Source organism: Pelobates fuscus, chromosome 10 (genome assembly GCF_036172605.1).
Source record: "Pelobates fuscus isolate aPelFus1 chromosome 10, aPelFus1.pri, whole genome shotgun sequence".
Taxonomy (NCBI): domain Eukaryota; kingdom Metazoa; phylum Chordata; class Amphibia; order Anura; family Pelobatidae; genus Pelobates; species Pelobates fuscus.
Genome location: NC_086326.1, coordinates 83,149,246 through 83,170,904, shown reverse-complemented (window position 1 = coordinate 83,170,904; position 21,659 = coordinate 83,149,246). Strand labels below are relative to the sequence as shown.

Genomic DNA, 21,659 nt, shown 5'->3' with positions numbered 1-21,659 from the left:
TTAACAATCCCATAACAGGATTACACGGTATTTACCAGGTAATTCTCATTGAAGAGGTATGTTAAAAAAGATGTTCTATCGCATTACAGCTGCTGAATATAACCCAAATTACATTTGCCTGAAAAACCTCAGATTTTATTTAGAACCCAATATTTTTAAAAGTCCTATTTTAATCTAATTATTATTATTATTTTTTCTCATTGATAGTAGTTCTGAAAATACTTTTATTAAAATGTTCAAGTAAATAGCCCAATATTCTCTAACATAAAATGCACAAACAGATCAATAAATAGAGACCTGCACAAAATGCATTTTATATTTGTGTGTGTGTGTGTGTAAGGTTTGTGAGCGTGTAGCTTTTGAGTATACTACTCAAAATCATTATCCTCTTAGATTTATCACAAGCCAAATAATGCCCCCTCTATCCAACCCCCAAAAATTGACCACTCTGTTTTACTCAGTCGCTTCAATGCCTTATGTCACTGCAATACTCAGACAGGGCCGGACTGGAAACTAAAAGCAGCCCTGGAAAAAAATTCTATACCAGCCCAATAATGCGTCGCGCCAGCATAGTGTGCTGATATAGAGGGTGAAAAAATAACTTGAAATTGAAAACTCTTACTCTAACGAAGGAACGCATATAGGGCTTCAAAATAAACAAAAGAGTGCCTTTATTTTAAGTAGACGTACATTTGCATGTAATCAATGTTTCAGTACAATTACTTTGGCCTATTAAGGACATTTTAGTAATGATACTGAAATGCTGAATGTCTGCAATTGCACAACTAAACAAAAATTAAGTTAGCTTGTTTATTTTGAAGTTCTATGGGTGCGCTCTAAACTTTAAATATGTTATGGTGCATGAGTATGCAACTAGCAACAAGACTGGGCCAATACGTGTTCATTATATATATATATATATATATATATATATATATATTAATGACATTTATGTGTGTATTATGCATATATAAATGTATATTACTATATGTGTAAATATTATAGGCATAATTATATGTTACTAATACACACATCAATATATATATATATATATATATATATATATATATGTGTGTATTACTATCAGGATCACATGAATTTACGTCTATTACTTTTACCTCGTTTAGTGTATCTTGTCTCCAATTGTCTCCTTTTTTTCCACTTACAGCGACCCTTGTGCATCTTTTACTTCATCCCAGTCCCTGTGTGTTTCTTTTTACCCTTCTCCAGCCTCTGTATTTCTCTTTCCCTAGCCCCTTTTGCGTTGTTCTTAGCCCCAGCCAACAAACCTTCTGTGTCTCTTTCTCCCCTCTCCTCCCTGTCTCTCTTCCCCCTCTCCTCCCTGAGTCTCTCTTCCCCATCTCCTCCCTGTGTCTCTCTCTTACCCCTCTCTCTTTGTACCCCCATCCCCTGTGTCTCTCTATTACCCCTCTGTCTCTTTGTCCCCCTTCCCTGGTGTCTCTCTATTACCCCACCTGTCTCTGTGTCCCCCCCTTCTCCTGTGTCTCTCTATTACCCATCTCTTTGTCCCCCCAACCCCTATGTCTCTCTATTACCCCTCTGTCTCTTTGTCTCCCCCCCTTCCCTGGTGTCTCTCTATTACCCCTCTCTTTATCCCCCCATCCAGTATCTCTCTATTAGCCCTCTGTCTCTTTGTCCCCCCCTTCCCTGGTGTCTCTCTATTACCCCTCTCTTTGTCCACCCCATTACCTGTCTCTCTATTACCCCTCTGTCTCTTTGCCCCCCTTCCCTGGTGTCTCTTTATTACCCCATCTCTTTGCCCCCATCCCCTGTCTCTCAATTACCCCTCTGTCTCTTTGCCCCCCCCTTCCCTGGTGTCTCTTTATTACCCCATCTCTTTGCCCCCATCCCCTGTCTCTCAATTACCCCTCTGTCTCTTTGCCCCCCCCCCTTCCCTGGTGTCTCTCTATTACCCCTCTCTTTACCCCCCCATCCCGTGTCTCTCTATTAGCCCTCTGTCTCTTTGTCCCCCCCCTTCCCTGGTGTCTCTCTATTACCCCTCTCTTTATCCCCCCATCCAGTATCTCTCTATTAGCCCTCTGTCTCTTTGTCCCCCCCTTCCCTGGTGTCTCTCTATTACCCCTCTCTTTGTCCACCCCATTACCTGTCTCTCTATTACCCCTCTGTCTCTTTGCCCCCCCTTCCCTGGTGTCTCTTTATTACCCCATCTCTTTGTTCCCCCATCCCCTGTCTCTCTATTACCCCTCTGTCTCTTTGTACCCCCCTTCCCTGGTGTCTCTCTATTACCCCTCTCTTTGCCCCCCCATTCCCTGTCTCTCTATTACCCCTCTGTCTCTTTGTACCCCCCTTCCCTGGTGTCTCTCTATTACCCCTCTCTTTGCCCCCCCATTCCCTGTCTCTCTATTATCCCTCAGTCTCTGTGTCACCCCTTCCCCTGTGTTTCTATTACCCCTCTATTTATCCCCCCTTACCCTCTATTTGTCCCCCTTCCCCTCTTTTTGTCCCCCCTTCCCCTCTATTTGTCCCCCCTTCCCCTCTATTTGTCCCCCCTTCCCCTCTATTTGTCCCCCCTTCCCCTCTTTTTGTCCCCTTCCCCTTCCCCTATTCTTCTCTGTACCTGCTGCAACAGGAGGACTGAGGGAGGGGGCGGAGCTAACTACCATGCTCCCTCCCGGTTCCCATAATTCCCAGCATCTACACATCATAGAGTAATCCCTACTCTATGATGTGTAGATGCTAGGAATCATGGGAACCGCGAGGGAGCTTGGTAGTTAGCTCCGCCCCCTCCCTCAGTCCTCCTGTGCTGACAGCTATGCTGCTGTCAGTATCAGTGAGTGTGCTGCTGGATCGCTTAGGCGGCCGCCCGGCACACTCACTGATACTGACAGCAGCATAGCTGTCAGCACAGGAGATGGGGCCGCCGGCTGCAAGGTGAGTAATCACCTCAGACTGTGCCGCCGGACCGGCCACCCGGCGGCACCGACATGCGGCCGGTGGCCGCGAAATTATTAAAATACAGGGAGCAGGGCTCCCTCTCCAGCCCCCCAGGTGCCGCGGCCCACCGGGAAATTTCCCGGTATCCCGGTGGGCCAGTCCGGCCCTGTACTCAGACCCCTAGGTTAAATATAACATATCTTTAACCAAAAAAAATAAACCAAACAAAATATACAAGTATCTTACAGCTGCTGAGAGTTTCCTATCTAAGTTACATTAAAAGCAAACTGCTGCTTTATATGCTTTAATACGTTTTGTTTGTTTTTGTTTGTTTGTTTTCACCATGGCAAAAAAAATCAGTGTAGTAAGTACTTGTTACCAGACTTAGTGGATGGATACTCATACAAGACATGCATAAACTACTTTAGTTTCGGGAAAAAGAAAAATAATGGATGTGTTTGTTGTTCTGTTGTATCATTGTTGGATATGTTTTACTTTTTTCCTCAGGGCCTTGTACATAACATTTGAAATGAGGGAAATTTAACAAGGGGTTTGTAAATATTAGGCAACCCCCACCCACACCAAAAAAATACAAAATTAGCCAGATTTAATTTTTTGTTTTTTTATTTAGGCTATTGGAGTCTACAAGTAGCAATCCCTTATCCATACCCTATATATTCCAATGTAATGAATAAACCCATCTGTGTTTCCATGTTATAGCTGTTTTAGAACCATTGATTAGAATCCTATAAGATCAAATCTGAAGACAAATTCTGAAAGGCATGTGATTTTTTTTTTTGATTTTTTTTTCATCGCCTCATTTTCTCTACATCAGCAGACTGAAAATTCGGATATAAACCGGACATTTACGAATAATCCAACTTTTTCTGTCTTTAGGATTTAGTGTGAAATGACCCAGTAATAATTGTGACACATACCAAAGTCCTTTTGACTCTTAATTCATGGAAAGTTAAAGGAACATTATTAGCATGGAATGCCAATACCTAAGAACATTAATGTTCTTTCCAAACAGACATGTATTTAATAGCATTGTCTCAAAAGAATTCCTTTTGGCAAACCATACCAATAAGCACACAGATGGACATTCCCTTTCAGTGATCCAACTCTCTGTATAAAAGACAGCAGTGATCTGAAAGGATGTCAAACATATTGCATTAATGACTTATTATAGTATTTTATTAATGACTTATTATAGTATATAAAAAAGTTTAACAACTAAGCGAGCAATGTATTGGCAAATTAGATTGTTAAGGGCAATTAATGAGTTATCTTGTCAATTACTTTGGTTAATATATTTTTACTTTATTTTTATCTCTATCATCGATTGAGTGTTTTATAAAGATGTATTTTACATTATAATTGAAATAATTTTTTACAATTATTTTTTACAGTATATAAGAAATACCCCCAAAAAATGGTACAGATAGTATAAGATGCTTATAAGTTCAAGTTTGACACATCTCAGTCCAAACTAGTATTTGATTATTCTGTACTTTTGAACCGAAACATAACATGTCTATATGAAGGTTGCCATTTGTAGTTTCCCACTTTCATATTGATCATTGAACTTGCAGAAAAAAGTTTAAAACTAGTGAATTAAACATTATAGTTGTAGCCTGAGTGGGTGAATTAACTTCTTGTAGGACACTTTGAAAAAAGCTTTGGCTGAAACGCATGGAGAGAGATTGCTGTTTTCTATGTTTTGCTGCTGTTTTTTACCTTGTAATAAAACCTTTTTAAAAAACAACCTGCGGGGGCGGGGCCTAACCGCAGAGCTGTGCAGACGCTCATCTCAGCAGCTCCTACTAAACTGGGCACTCAACACTAAAATTAACCGCCATACAGGCACTTAATCGTGACCCCAAAGCTACCACTCGAGAGAGGACACCAAGGTGCAGAGATCGGTACCTCTCAAGCGACAAACCGAGCACAGCACACAATGAGGCCTACAAGCGTGGCAGGGGAGGCGGCCGCTCTCCAGCAGCAAGGCCATGCCGAAAAGCTGACTGCAAGCCCTCGTTCCCCCCCCCCCTCTGGACCGGTGGGGGTCATCCTGGTCCACAGCCAACTGACTCCCGGGCAAAGCAATGGGCCAATACCGGCTCCGTGGAGCCCAAAAGCTACCGTCCCTGTGACCTCCAAGATGGCGGAAGCCTCTCGCACAGACGACACGTCTAACACATGGCGGGAAACTGAGATGCGGCTAAACAGTATATTCACTGCTTTCTGGGAGACCCTAGAAGCCCACATGAGGGGTCCAGAGCCTGAAGAGATCCCCCAGACTTCGCCACAGGGTACCCCACAAGACGTCAGACGGGGAAAAACAGCAGCGCAACCCCAACGGCAGACGCAACAAAAGGGTGACACTAACCCGTACCGACAGAGGCAGAGGCAGGATGCACAACTCAAAAAAGCAGATGCTGGAAGGCGGCGGGGGGTCAAACACCGGCATCACCCAGGCAAGGCAGGGAAGCGGAGGGAACCGCCGAAGACAAGCACAGGACCACCCCAAACAAGGCAGGTGAAGCTACACCCAGCGCCCACAGCAATTCGGAACAACCCAGGGGATCTCAGCACCCACACGCCGAGGAGATCGCACCAGCTGCACCACCTACCGCAGGGGGTACTCACCCAGCCCCGTCAAGGCATCGGCTGACCCCAAAGGGACTGAGATTCTAACCCAGGCATAGTATCATCAGACACTTAACTCGCTTTGCCCCACTGGAACTCTCACGAATGTCTGATGACATATATCATTTATTTTGTGTTCTTACTATATTCAGTCTTGTTTTCCTAAATATCCCATCACTCGCAGCCAACATGGAGGCTATTAAGCTAAGATGCTAACGTAGCTAGGGGGTTTTACTTATAACTTTTACTTTTCAAATCAGTGTTTTCAACTCATGCTTCACACAGTTAACCCTCTAGCACTGTACTTATCTAGCTTGTATACTTTTCATAAAACGCGCAGATTAAGCTAACAAGTTCAATTGCAATTTGTAATCAATAGAAGTCTATGCTTTGTTTGAGTATCTATTTTAAAAAATGTGCACTACTTCAAATGCCATAATTGTAAAATCGATGTGTTATGCCCACGCTTACGTATGTTATTGTGGCAGAGTAAGCTGCTATGTTCACTATTGCACGCAAAAAATATAGAATTTAAAAAAAAAAAAACAACCTGCATCCTGGGCATTTTAAAGAAGGAACAAGCAAACAGTCGGCACTTGATTCCAGCTATCACTACTTCTTATTCCACGCTCTTCATCTGAGTCAGCTTTTAAGTGGCTCAGTAATATGTGAGTTTGTTAAATTTATTCACTATTTTTAATTTATTTGGACGTTATTACCCTATGTTTTTTTTCCTGATTTTGTGTTTACAGGATTTTAATTGAATATAAAGATAAATACATTTACTATTTGTGTGTGCTCTCACCGTTTATACTATTTTATTTTCACTGATTTTATGTGTGGTGAAGTGACCCCACAGGTGATTATAGCACTCTAATTTATTGTATTGTAACACAATATACACACTTTTCTTTTTAATTTTTCTAGTAGTACCTATTCAAACCTTGGGTTTTCAATTTTAATTCCTGAAATCAATCAGGGTTGAAATCAATATTACATTATTTGGGGGGTTGCTGAGAGGAACCATTCCATAAGTCAACATTATGTTTTTTTGACCATTGATATGCAAATATTTGAAACACCAAGAAAACCTCTGTGCATCTGTCCTGTTTAAAACTTTTTGGCGTCGACCCATGCTAAATTTCATTTAACCCCTTAACCCCTTATGTGTGACATGTCATGATTCCCTTTTATTCCAGAAGTTTGTTCCTTAAGGGGTTAAAAACAACCGAGCAATTCTGGCCATAACTCAGAATATGCTTTCAAACAATTCACAATCTGGCAATTCTAATGTAGATAGAAATCATTATAAACTTATTAATATTCTCATCTTCCTTATTCATGCAATCTCGAGACTGATATTCCGAGATCACGAGTTTAATGACAAATTGATTGTTTTGCTGGATTTGACGTTACATTACAGTTTTGAATGTAGGTGATCTGACATCAACTTGTAGTTTTTCAAATCAATGTTAATATGTGTGTGCTTATTTAACCGTTTTAAAGTGTATCGTTTTGGTATATATAGTAGTTTTGGTTTAGTATTTGTGGTGTTATAGATATCACTACATTTCATTAGTGTAACTGCGCTTAACTGTAATTTATTTCCTTGAATTTTTTAAAAAAAAAGAGCTTTCACAGATTGATCAAACTATTTTGGCTGTTGAAACTGATGACAAATGTTAATGTGTCAAAAAATGTTGTTATTGCGATCACTTAAGATCAACAAATGGTGTAAGGTACTGTTTTGCCAAACCTAAAAATGTCAAAAGTGTTGGGGGAAAAAAAAAACTGAGATATGATAGCATTGTGAAATTAACGCTCCATGTGGATTTTTTTAAATCACTATTTAGTAGATATACCTCAATTAAAACCTGCATTTGGTTATGCAATTTTTCATCAAGGGGAAAAAATAAAAACAACTTGCAAATCCTGCAGATCTCGTGTCTGCAGCCTTTGCAAGTTCTCCCCTTTTTCCATTTCACAGACTTTCAGTCCGTGCCGTGAAAATGACCAATCAGAGGCTTCTTACTGAGGAGCCTCTGTTTTTGAGCTGCAAGAGTGGGCATGCACGGCTTTCCAGGGAGAACTCTGGAAGTTTCAGTTAAATGAGTCCACTGAACATGCACTCACAGGCACATTGTCACCAGGGGGTAAAGGCAGGTGAAGTCTAGCAGAGTTGGGATGATATCCTCCCTAGCGCTATAATTATTACAGTTATCTATATAATTGCCGATTTCACATGGAAGTTTGCACCTTTTTAAACTACAGTTAACGTGACCTGCTTCTGATGCATAAAGCCCTTAAGCAAGCTCAAGTTCTGTATATTTGTGGGATGGTGCTTTAACCTTTAATAATCAATATGGGCTTTAATCAAAATCTTATTTTTGATAATTAGCTAATGTATTGTACTACATACATGTTAAATTATGACGTTAAAATATATACATTGTGCTAGTAAGATCATTGAATCTGGACTTCCTTTAATTCTTTCGTTATATATAAAGTTAACTTTTACTACCTGATGTTTGCTTGTGTGTGTCACCTGTGGGTGGCTGTGCTGTCCATTTGCTCCCGCAATGATATTTTTAAGAACTTTGAAGTTTCTGCATTTCACTTTTGCTGCTGTACATGTTATTAATACCTCTTTACCAACTGCAGAGATGCAAACTATTAATATAAAAGTGCATTTACTTTAAAATTACAATTATACAGAGTCATCGTGGTTATGGCTTCCCCTTGCTATGTAGTCCGAGCTGAGCATTTTAATACAAAGAAATAAAGGTACTCAAATAAAATGTTAAATTGCATATATTGGGTGTTAATGTTTTTTTCCATTTTATATGTCGGAGGGTCCGCGGGACACAAAAAAGGCATTTGCTGGCTTTTCAACAAAAGCCATTGCAGATGGTACAGTAGATGCTGGTTCAAACATGAATGCTCCAATTGGGGAGGTGCCCACCCGGCCGTGAGCTGTTTTAAGCGGGGAAAACCTTTGCCTAGATCGGTGTCCAAAGATGACGTTCCGAGGAATGAGGACCCTGGTGAAGGCGAAAAGGCTCCATCAGTGGCTCGGACGTTATCCTAAATGTCGGGAGGCAGAAATTCTTTGGGAAGGTTTCACGGAGGGTTTTACTATTCCATTTCAAGAGTCTTCAGAGGCGGCGTTTGCTCTGAATTTATCGTCGGTTCAGGGAAAGGAAGCTATCTTAGAGTATAAGTTGAGAAAAGAAGTGAGCTTAGGTCATATGGCTGGTCCCTTTTCCTACCCGCTGTTTGACAACTTGCGGGTGTCCCCTTTGGGTTTAGTCTTAGCTCTCTTACGGAGTTTGGTGTTGCGATGTCTAGAATTTAACATATGGTTTAGTGCGGTTCATGTTCCTGGGGTCAATAATTCTACTGCGGATTCTTTGTCTTGACTGCAGTGGGATCATTTTCAGGAAGTGGCTCCGAAAGCCGGCGTGGCGAGCTATTCAGCGTTTGGGTCGATGGAACTCTCGCAGGTTTCGCTTATATGTGCGCTCTCACTTAATAACTATTCATCTGTTTTCCAGGTTCTGTTAGTTTGCTTTGGATTCTAGGTCACTCCTTTATTTACTGGGCAGCTCGTTGGGCTGAGCAAAGACCATACCTGGGGTTCTTTCATGACCAGGATAGGGTAAAATGGCGTGGGATAAGGGGCCTCAGATTGCATCAGATTTACCCGGAATGTGTAGCCCTCCGGCATTATGTTTCTGGCCCGGTGATGCTTCTTATCCATGCAAGGGATAATCATTTGGGGATGGGTCATACTGTGGACTTAATCCACGCCTGTAAGCACGATATGGCACACTGCTTTGCTTTACACCCCAGTTTGGTATTAATTTGGTCTGAGGTGGTTCCCTGTTGGCAATCCTTGCACAACGCAAAGGCTCTGGAACGGTTTAGTCGTCGGCTCAACATGACTATATCCAGTTATGTTCATAAATGAGGGGCCCTGGTGATTTGTCATGTTGAGCTGGAGGGCGACAGTTGTAACATTATGAGAAATGATGTTCACCTTAACCCCATTGGGTTGGATGTGTTTAATATGGGTTTCCAAACAGTGGTTAAAAAAGCGCTGGCTTCGGGGGGACGCAGCCTTTCCCCATTTTATAGTCTAGGCAGTGATGGCAGGCAAGTTATAAAAGGACACTGCCTGGACGGTCTTGGGGAGTTGTAGCCTGATTTGGTGAATCACGAATGACAGGCTGAAGAGGCTCTGGTTATATAGTTATGTTATCTGTCTGCTGGGTAAAACCAGCAGCTGACAGTGGTGGTTATTTTGCTGGTTATTGGAAAATAAAGCTGTGGCCGTTTCCCTTACCCACTAACAGGGCGTTGTTATTTATTGGTAGGAGGGGACAACGTGGTTATATACTACGGAGGTATTAGCAGTCAAGATAAATGAGAAACATTGATGGCACAGTTAGCCCTCAGTATGCACCAGTTAACACGATTGTACACACTCTCCATGTTAAGGGAAGAGGAGGGAAGCCTTGCATTCAGTCCCTTGGTCTTCACTCAGTAGCACACTCGTCTGTGTTATAACAGTGCTCTGATTCTCAAGTATGTATGCTAAGACAGGGAGAAGAGTAGGCCCAATGGTGATAAGCAATTTATTAAAAGAAACAAAAGTTCTTAAATGTAGGTATATAACCTGATACCTTGCAAAAGTAAGTTCTGGGCAGTAGAAATGCGACTGGACTTCAAACACGCCACGCCATTTTGTTTTATAAAGCATTGTATATGCATATGCAAATACAACCTATTTTATGCAAAATAATAGAAGCTAAGACAAATACTAGAATTTTAAGTTTCAGCATTTGCATGAAATTCCCAGACGTCAGATCATCAGCATTCAGGTCTGCTTTTACCAAAAAACAGCTAGGCTGATCGGGAGTCTGAATTGAATGGCATGGTTTACTCAGCACTGCAAATGTTAAACTGCAGATTGTACACTAGCTGTTTAAGGCTCTTTACAGAAATTAGATATGTTACTGTCACTAGCCTACACATAAAATAACTCCTAAAATATGTCCATCAAAATACCAAGTTAGCTGCAGACTACACTAATTTACCTTCTAGAGATTTATCCCTATAGTCCTAACCCTTGGCACAATCCCCCAATAAAACACCCTGCTCAACCCTGTTTGCAATATTTCTACTCTAAAGTGTTTCCCTTCCCACTTTGTACCCCATTATCACACTACAGACTACCCTTTTTCTCCATGACCCCTAACTCTTCTCTGTCCCCTTGCCTCCAACACCCGTGCATTCTTGTCTGTCTCTCGTCATGATCCCTAATCTTTGTGTGTGGTCCCCTTACACATGTGACTCTCTAACGCCTGTCATATTCTTCTGTGCCCTCCATTTTGCCTTAGCCACCCATATTTCGCTCCCCAATAACCACTGGTGCCAGCTACAAGTGTGTGTGTTTGTGTGTGTGTGTATAGGTGTATAAATAAATAATTATAAATATATATAGTCAATTAAGGAGCACTCACAGGATTTCTTTTGAAAGTGTATTCACAAGATCAAAAAACTAAATCCACGTTTCAACCCTCCTGGTCTTTAGCGATCTTGACTGTTGTATTTGTGCACTGGGAAGTACCTAGGTTAGTTCTGTATTTGTTTATTTTGGATTTTGGGGAGAGTGGTCTGTCTGTCTATCTTTCTCCCCTTATCCAAAATAAACGTATACAGAACTAACCTGGGTATGTATATGCACAGGGGAAAATAAATTACACCCTCTTTGAATTCTATAGTTTTACTTATCATTATATAATAACAATCATTTGTTCCTTATCAGATCTTAAAATTGGGTAAATACAACCTCAGATGAACAACACGTGTCATATTACACCATGTCATGATTTATAGTTGGTTATAATGTCATTTCCAAACAATTTAAAGTCCATCATTCTACAGTAAGAAAGATTATTCAAAATTGGAAAACATTTAAGACAGTTGCCAATCTTCCCAGGAGTGGCTATCCTAGCAAATTCATCCCAAGGTCAAACCGTGCAATGCTTAGAGAAATTGCAAAAAAAAAAAAAGTTACATCTCAGACTCTACAGGCCTCAGTTTGCATGTTAAATGTTAAAGTTCGTAACATTACAATTAGAAAAAGAATGAACAAGTATGGTTTGTTTGGAAGGGTTGCCAGGAGAAAGTCTCTTCTCTCTAAAAAGAACATGGCAGGATGGCTTAGGTTTGCAAAGTTGCAACTGAACAAACCACAAGACTTCGGGAAAAATGTAATTTGGCCAGACAAGACCAAAGTGGAAATGTTTGGACATAATGCACAGAGCCAAGTTTGGTGAAAACCACGCACAACATATTAGCACAAACTGTCAAGCAAGGTGGTGGAGGGGTGATTATTTGTACTTGCTTTGCAGCAACAGGACCTGGAAACCTTGCAGTCAATGAGTCAACCATGAACTCCTCTGTATACCAAAGTATTCTAGAATCAAATGTGAGGCCATCTGTCTGACAGCTAAAGCTTGGCCTAAATTGGATCAAACAACAGGACAATGATCCCAAGCACACCAGCAAATCTACAATAGAATGGCTGAAAAAGAAAAGAATCAAGGTGTTGCAATGGCCCAGTCAAAGTCCAGACCTCAACCCGGTTAAAATGCTGTGGTGGGACCTTAACCCCTTAAGGACCAAGCTTCTGGAATAAAAGGGAATCATGACGTGTCCCACACGTCATGTGTCCTTAAGGGGTTAAGAGAGCTGTGCATAAACAAATGCCAGCAAACCTCAATGAATTGAAGCAACATTGTACAGAAGAGCAGGCCAAAATTCCTCCACAACATGTGAGAGACTGATAAAATCATACAGAATATGATTACTTCAAATTATTGCTGCTAAAAGTGATTCTACCAGCTATTGAATCATAAGGTGTAATTAGTTTTTCACACATGGCGTCTCCATGTTGAATTTATTTTTGTCAAATAAATCAAGAGACTGTGTAATATGTCAGTTTTACAACCTGCTAAGGAAAAGATGATGAGGATTCAAAGAGTACTTTTTTTTTTTCTCATGACTGCATTTGTGTGTGTGTGTATATGTATGTGAATATATATTTTTTTAAAAAGGGTGCACTCCAAACTCTGTGTTTAGTCCAGTTTTTCAAATGAAATCAAATAATCATCTGTGCAACAACAAATCGACGTTTTGACCCTATAGGGTCTTTATCAAGATATATGTATATATACATACATATACACACACACACACACACACGTTTGTTTATTTATTTAATGAGTGGGTAGACCAGCAGGAAAACATGAATTTTCCAGGACCCTGTTAAGTGAGCTCTTGATGCAGATGTTTGGTATGTTTGTGTATTTGGGTAAAAAGGGGACATTCCGGGCCTTCTAAGCTACACATTCTATTCAACACAGTTCAATTACAGATAAAGTGATAATGGTAGTAACAGTTTCCTCACCTCCCAGAGGATCTATTAGATTCTAGGTGTGTTTGTGTTTTGAGGTCAATAGGATTATGATAATGTTGACTGGTCACCAGACGCAATGTTTTTACACACAGTCTTCATTCTGTTATAGGAGGTGACCTCTTCAGCAAATCCTTAATATGTCCTGGTGGATGTCTCCAGCCAAATGTTTCACTAAATTCCAACACTGTCTGTTGCTCTTTTCACACCAATCATGTTTAGTTTCAAAATGCACAATACAAATATTTTGTATGCACAATCCTGCTAAATGATACATTTATCTTGTGCCACTTTTTACCTACAAAGCAGTTTCCCAGATAATGAAATGCGAACTATAAAATCTAGAAAAAAGTATTTTTTTTTTTAAATTGTATTTTTTTATTTTATTTTTTTTGGGAGAGGGAAAGGAGGGGGAGGGGATAAGAAAGGAAAGGAAAAATTGTGCTTGGATATTAGCCCATACCACATCTTCTCATTCTATCTAGAATGCTGTTGTGGGTAATTCTGTTCTATGAAGGGGGATGGTTAATGGATCAGTATCAAGAAAATGTTTATTGCCAAGCTTAATTTTTTCGGCTACCCAAACACGTCAGGCCCAACAGAGTAACAATGTTACCTACCACAGCGACGACCATTCATGTGTGGGATAGGAACAGACATAAATGCTGCTCGGAAATCCCATACTCAAGAGCTGTGCCCATCTCAACCCTAAACTCAGTAATACCAGATTTCCACTACATAACTGGGAACACCACGACATACACTTTATTCACAAATATGGTCTCCCTTCGGTGGTGCAATTCTCGTATTTACAAATAAATTCCTGGATAAAAAACAAAATGTACATGAGCACCGGCTGAAGAGCTTTGAGAAAATAATGCTTTAAATTAAGCCAGCAGTTAAGATGATCTCAATACTATATGCCAGCATACTGAAATATGGTTTCATTATCAGATACCCATTTGTTATATCATGGGAAAAAGACCTTGTTTTGACATTCAGGGAAAAAACATGGCGAGAGATATTCATAATGTTCATAATGATTCAAAATTATGTATAATGACTCAAGATGATCCACTATTGTATGGAGTGGTACACCGCAACTCTTGGAAAGTTTACACCGACAAACTGAACTCTAACCTGTCAAGCAAAAGTACTATCTTATGTCCCCCCCCCCACATCACTATCCTGACCTCCCCAACCCTCCTCCTCTGTCCCCCTAAATCTATCCATTATAAAAAAAATGTTCATATCGTTGCACAGATGTCTTTATGTATACCAACACTTCTACCAGTTACTACTCTTTATTATGTACAAAATATACAACTTGGATTACAAAGTGAGTGTTGTGAACATGAAAATTGCATCATAAAAAAAATGTTAGTAAGGCAATAACTATTTGTGTGCCATATTGCATTTTTTGGATTTACTCAAAGAGATTAACATAGATTCATATTAAGAAAACCTGTAGGCATGTGCATGGGGAAAATTTTCGATTTGGTTCGGTATTCCGAAATTCGGGATTTTTGCAATTCGTGACTTCGGCACTTCGGAAATTCAGCAACTTCGGGACTTTGGGACTTCGATACTTTGACACTTTGACACTTCGGAACTTCGGAAATTTCGGGACCTCAGCAATTCGGACATTCGGAAGTACCGAAATTCGTCCGAATTTATATTCGGACCAAAACGAATTGCACATGTCTAAAAACCTGGTCTTGGGCTGGCCATGGCCACTCATCCACATCCGCTCTTCATCACTCTAAGCAATCTTCTCTGCTAGTATTTTATTATGTTGGTGTATATATAATAGTTGGTGAAGTATTTAAACATATTCTAATTGTACTGTTGACCCTCCTTGTGTGTACCTCATAATCCCCTTATATCCTCTTGCCTGTCTCCCTTTTGTGGTCCCTTGCTACCTCAATTGTCTTCTACCGCTCTTTTCATTGTGTTGGCCTCATTTTGTGTATTTTACCCCCCTTTTGCGACTTTTATCCCCTTTTGTATATCTTGCCTCATTTTGTGTCATTCCTGTGTCTCTTAACTCCTTTTGTTTTTGAACAACTTGTGTCTCTACCCAACATTTGTGTCCCTTACCCATCGTCATGTCTCTTACCCTGTTTTGCGTCTCTCACTGCATTGTGTCACTCTTCCTCTTCCACCCCTTTTGTGTCTCTTATTACCCCATGCTGTGACTCTTAGTCCTCTTGTAGTGTGGCCTCACAGGCTGAGAATGAGAATCCTCTTCATCTTCTACCCAGTAGGACAGGGATCTGTTAGCTGCTCAATTCACTGCCACCTCTGGACACTGTGAGCAGTTCCTATGCATCCCCTCCTATCACCTGGACATTTTGCCCCTAATGTCTATATGCTGCCTTATGGTAGCACAAGCCCTGCTTTAAGAGTTCTTGACGATAACATATAGGATATCTTATCATTAATATAGACCAGAATTAGACATGCTTATGCAAACCTTGACAGAATTCTTATCAAATTAAAAATTTTAAACCAGGTAAGAAAAAGAAACTGATAATAGTGCAATATAATTAAAGGTTTTCTCCAAGTCTTTAGGTCAGTTTAAACTTTCAGTGTTACAGTGCCCTATTGGGCATTGCCAATAGGTCCTCCCCTGGTCTAATCACATGTTGCTTGTGCACACTTTGAACCGGCAAACAAAAACACTATTCATATAAGTAGTGAAGGGAGGCGAGAGTGAGCACATCCAAGAAGAGGGGAGGTAAGGGAAAGTGATCTTCCTCTGTCTACAAGTTAGAAAATTAACTATGTTACCAGTGTACAGTGCGCACTGATGACAGACGTAAAATATGCACAGAATTTACATTTCCTGGTTGCCAAAGTCACGTGTGCCATGGCTGTAACTCTCCCCCAGCATACAAGTGCAAATATCTCTGGATGTGCAGAGTTTTAAGCAGAAACACTACACATCCAGACACTTCTCACTTTGACCACTTCAAATCACTGAAGTGGTCATGGTGGTTGGGCTAGCCCTTTAAGCAAGAGTCACTACCTATCATTGTATTACAATGTTGTTTCATTATTCCTTCCATGCTCCGTTATCTAGTTTGTTATTTTGGCATTTCACTTTTGGGAGGACAAACAAACGAGACCAGTAAAGTGTGGAAGTATATGCATATTATTTCTATGCTATACATATGTATTTTCTCAGTTTTTGTTTTGTTTTCTCAAGATTCATATTAGATTATAAGCATAGTCTAGATATAATTTGTAAATACAGCATGTGATATGTTGTAATACCTATAGTAAAAAACAAAATAGCTAAAGCACAATATATGTAAAAGAGTCTTTTGACACTGTCATTCTGAAAATTGTGGTTTTTCAATAATACAGACCAGACTTCAGACTTTACAGAGACATTTCTGATAAGTTTAACACCTTTATCACTGTTATTGTATCAGTAAAAAGGACCCCTGTTGCTTAGGTTAACCACGCAGATTTTGGCAGTCCTAATCCATCCAAAAAAGGAGTTATTGACACTGTAATGCGGCTACTGAAAACTTAAAGCAGCTTGGAAAAGACATGAAAACACTTTCTAACAAATAAACAGCATACCATAGCAATATCAATAAAATAGGTTACACAAGTGCAACACCTGAAATATCCCTTTAGATTTAGATGTACTTTTAAAGCACCTACCATGCAGTCATGTCTCTTTGGAACATAATTACACACATGATGAAATCATGACTTAAGAAGTGGCCCTACCAGCAATAAAATGCCTTGTGAAAATGACATTGTGATTGCTTTGATAACTGTGCTTGTGATACCAGCTGAAAGTCTGAAAACATTATTGAATGGCAATTGATGTTGGATTTTAATTTACCCCTAAGCGGATCCAAAATATAGAAACATAGAAAGGGACAGATAAAATGTATTACTGGTCACAGGACTTAAAATACATTTTTATAAATTCTTTAGGGATTCAATACACTTATTTATTTTTAATAGGTCAAGAAATATTTTGTGGCCAAAATGTTGCTGCTTGTTTGCGGAGTAAGTCAGTACTTTAGAGTCTGCTGGAGTTTCAGGCACATTTTGTGGATTTATGATAAAGTTTCCAACTGTACACTATCTTGTATAATAACATCTGTTTCCTTTAAGAGAGTTGAACCTGAGTGTTGGACAACTCCGATTCCACTGCCCTCCTGGGACTCTTGGCCAGAACCTTGCCTTTTTCATTGAGAGATTCAGAGCCACTCGCTTTCCAGTAACTTTTAGTAGCATTAGCCAGTTCTACAATTCAGATGTCCAGATCTGCGGAGTGAGTTGTCTGGGATCATCCCATCGATGCTCACCCAGAGCATATCTACCCTCTTGGCTTATACACCCGCACGAGGCAAAGTGCACAGACAAAGCGGGCAAAAATATGTGGCTATACACAGTGATGGCTGAGAGATCTGCCAACCGATGCCAGGTGGTGGTTAGAATCAGTAGGCTTTCACCCCAGGGTATGTGTGGCCTAAACTTTAGTGATAATGATAATAGTTGAAAGAACCCAAATTAAATTAAACCCCAGTAAAGTATGTAGAGCAGTTAGCAGAACTGTAAACACAAGTATACAAATATGCATAAACAATAATGTAAGTACAGGAACGCAAGCAGCATCCAAACATGAGCAGTTATATAGAGATAATATGGGGGCCCACCCCAATATCATACAGTGCAGTATCTAACTATATACAGGCATACGCACCAGTTCTCAAAATATTGTGTTGACTTCCTGCAGAAAAATACTGGCTCAGCAGGGGAAGCCGCACTAGTCAGAACCACTTGGTAGCACCATGATCGCAACATGAATCTTACAATAGTAAGTGAGATCCAAGATGGCTGCCAGAAGTGCACATGGACCCGCTGGAGATGTCCACCAGCGAGCCGAGAGAATGCAATCAAATCTGGGAAAACCTGACAAAGTCCTCAGAGACCTAAAAGAAAGGTAGGGAAACCAGGGAAAAACTGCACGCTAGATAGGGAATAAAAGTATTGAATTCAAGAATAGCTAAGAATGGCAGCAGGAAAGTAGGAAGAAAGTTAAACTAAAGGAAGAGAAAATTATTGAAGAAACTTGAAAAAGACCCTTTGGGGGAAACATACTGCTCCAATAAACCTACATTTTTGGTTACACCTTGAATGACTGGACGATTTTCTACTTTCTAAACTGCAGAGTAGGATTTGGCCTACCTCGGGTCCAATTGCATCCTGGGAGCCAAGGGAGAGCAGTGTCCTTTGCACTATAGACGATCAAGCCTAATGATTTCAGTTCTATGTAATGAATGGATGTCAACGTGCAGTTGGAGGAGTAGAACATCTTTTTTTTTCTCTCTCTCCATGTAGAGAACTATGTTCTCTGTTCATTCTTTGTTTTTTAATTTTGTGCCTAATCTGTCTATAGTAATTATAGCTGAAGTCACAAAGAACACATGGACACAAGTTCTGATGGTCTGTGTCAATGTGAACTATTTGGGTTTGGTTACCTTTCCCTGATTTATAGGTTTGTAATTATCTAAAATTCTTTTCACTCTATGCAGCAAGTGATACGTTTTTGACTGAGAATTAACAACATGGATTTACTAATTAGCTTTGGAGCTTTGGCTAGACTCCTAACACAGTTTCTGATTAGAGCTCTTTAAAAGAGAATGGTTCCCCTTTCAGACATATTTTTAAGTTTACTTGCTTCAAGCATTTTCTAATCATAGTGTTTGGGAAAATTAGAAGCAACTGCTTTGTTGGTCTCTTTGTATTGCAGGCTAAATATTTCCTTATTTCTTTACATAGCTTTAGGGTTTTCTATAATAATCTTCATTTCTTTGGAATGTCTTTATGATTCTAGCCCTCACTTCCCCTCCGGCTTGTCTTTCGATACTACTATTATCAATTTGGTCCCCAGGACATCTCTCAGTAGATTGGTTTTGTCTCCAGCTGCCTTCTTAGAGTTCTTAGAATATCATCAAGACTTTTTTTTTTTGCTTTTTGTCCCTCACAGCTAGGTCTCCAACCGTATTTATCTTTCCATCTAAACTCTTGATTTCTATCTTTACCTTTCGTTCTCTTGGTTCTGAGCATTTGATTGACTACGGATTGTCTCCCTTCTCTTTCTTTTAGATTCTTCCTCCCCTCTAATGACAATTCATGTCTAGCCTTGCATGCCTAAAAACAGCAATTTAACCCAAACAAAGTTATTCTTAAATTGCTTTCTTATTATCCAAATTTTAATAATTCATGATACAATATGTATTTCAGACTGTGCTTGAAAACAATAAGGTAGTTATAGTGAACTGAAAGGGATACTACACTGCCTAAATTAAAATAAATAAGTGAAAATCACACTCTAGTAGTTCTTCCCCCAATACATACATGCATACACAATGCATTTTTTAATTGTGCTCATATCTAAAGACAGTTTGCAAAAGATGCCGCTATCTTGTCTGAAGCCCTCGCAAGCCCTTCCCTTCTATCCTAATCCAATTTTCTGTGGCTGTCCACTTACAGACTTCACAATATAGCTCAATGAGGAATGTTTGCAAGGCCAGAGCTCTGAGCAATTCCCTGCCTCTTGAGTTTAGCTCCACTGAGCTAATAAAACCAAGAAGTAATAGGACCAGTTGTCCGAGAGCCAGGGGAAGTGTAATCAGATTAATTTATAAAAGTGACAATTTCTATTGAAATTTGCACCTTTTGTACAATGAAACAATAGGACACACTCTTCACACATAATGCACTTCAGCAAGCTAAAGAGAATTGTAGGTATGTAATGTCCTTTTGAATAATGTGCATTTCCTTCTAGTGCATTGTTTTGTTTGTAATTTGACTTTTTACTGATTCTTATTTATTTTTTTACTTTAAAATAATATGGTATGACTGGATTGGTTTTGTCCCAAATCTTAAGAATGCATGCAATACAGAGATACATCTTTGTATCCTATCCATCTTTGCTATGTTCTCCGCTTGTATACATTGATTTAAAGGGACACTATAGGCACCCAAGCCACTTCATCTCTTTGAAGTAATCTGGATGCAGTGTCCATGTCTCTCGTAGTCCTGCAATATAAATCATTGAGAAAACAATTATTACATTGCAAGTCTAAGACCACCTCTCGTGGCTGTCAATTAGACAGAACCACCACTAAAGCTCTAAGCTGATCTATATAGCACATTCATTACGCCTAGCATGACCGATAGAGCATGCATTTATCCTCACTCATGTATCACACACTGTGGGTTTTCTAACCCAGCAAAGATAGCAGGTTTGCCTAGCTTGTAATTAGCATGTACCCAGGCAACAACTGATTTACGCAGTGACATGTCTTGCCTACCTACGGAATACCAGCTTAGTTCCACTTGTCATGTTTGAGCCAAAAATTGTTAAAAAAAATTATAAAATGAGACAGATGTCGCAGAACTTTAAATATAATCTTAAAGAATGTTACCTTTTATTCATACATCTCCATTATACTCTGTACCGCAAAAGTCTCAATAAAAGAAAGAATTATACTTTGATTATAGTACAATCTTCATTTCAACAGACCATAAAATCATGTATCTCACAGTCTGGCAGTCTTTTTGGTGCTTTTTTTTTTCCCTTCAAACTCCACGCAGGCTTTCATGTGTTTTCAGTGAAAAGAGACTTCTGTGTGGCAAGTGTGCCACAAAGGCCAGATCGGTGGAGCGTTGTAGTGATGCTAGTCCTTCTGTAAGTTTTCCTATCTCCATACATGCTTTCTGGAGCTCACCCAGAGTGACCATTGGCCCAGAGTCATCTCTGTCCCCTGGTTGCTCAGTCTGGCCAGACTGTCCACTCTAGGAAGAGTCCTGGTTGTTCAAAATATCTTCCTTTGAAAAATGATGGAGGCCTAATTCTTGAGAACCTACCAGGCAGCCAAAATATTTTGTAGCCTTCCCCAGATCTGGACCTCAACATAATCCTGTCTCTGAGCTCTGCGTGACCAATAGCTTAAACAAAGGAGGGGATACAAATAAAAATCCTATATATATTATAATTGTAAGAAATATGCAATATATAAATATACAGTTTCTCCTGTTTTTCCCTCTATGGTTACTTTTTATCACTTGATCCAGTAGCCAAATGGTGGAAAAATGCTCCTGTCATTGCAGTACCGTTTTGGTTCATGAGATTCAGTTTTTGAATCCATTTTTCAGTACTCAAATTCTGCCAAGCCAGACAGACTGTCGAAAAATGTTCTGTTTTCAGAGAAAATGGTTCAGTCGAGCTGAATTTTCTCACCATGCACAAGTATGTTGGCTGCAGAGTTGTGTTGGTCCTCACAAAAATTTTAGCAAAGCAGGTAGACTGGGAAGGAATCAAACTTGAACCATATACGACCTCTATGATGATGTACATATACAAAGAATTCAGTACTCCGGTGTAAATTTACAAATGATAGTGCTGGCTTGATTTGTAAGGTTGTAAGTCAGTGACAATACCTATACCGCTGTAAAGAGAATCGCAGGCTTTTTTTCATTTGCTAGCACCATTTATAAAATTCTTTAAACATGTTTCCATTATCATACAATTGATGTATGTTAAGCATACATGAGCGCTAAACTAAAA

At 39.8% G+C, this 21,659-nt stretch overlaps 1 protein-coding gene across 4 annotated transcripts in view; it reads left to right on the top strand.

Annotated features, from left to right (window-relative positions):
* WNT8B (Wnt family member 8B) overlaps positions 1 to 21,659 on the top strand; it is a 112,468-nt gene that overhangs the window by 66,321 nt on the left and 24,488 nt on the right. The gene's annotated exons all lie outside the window — the stretch shown is intronic.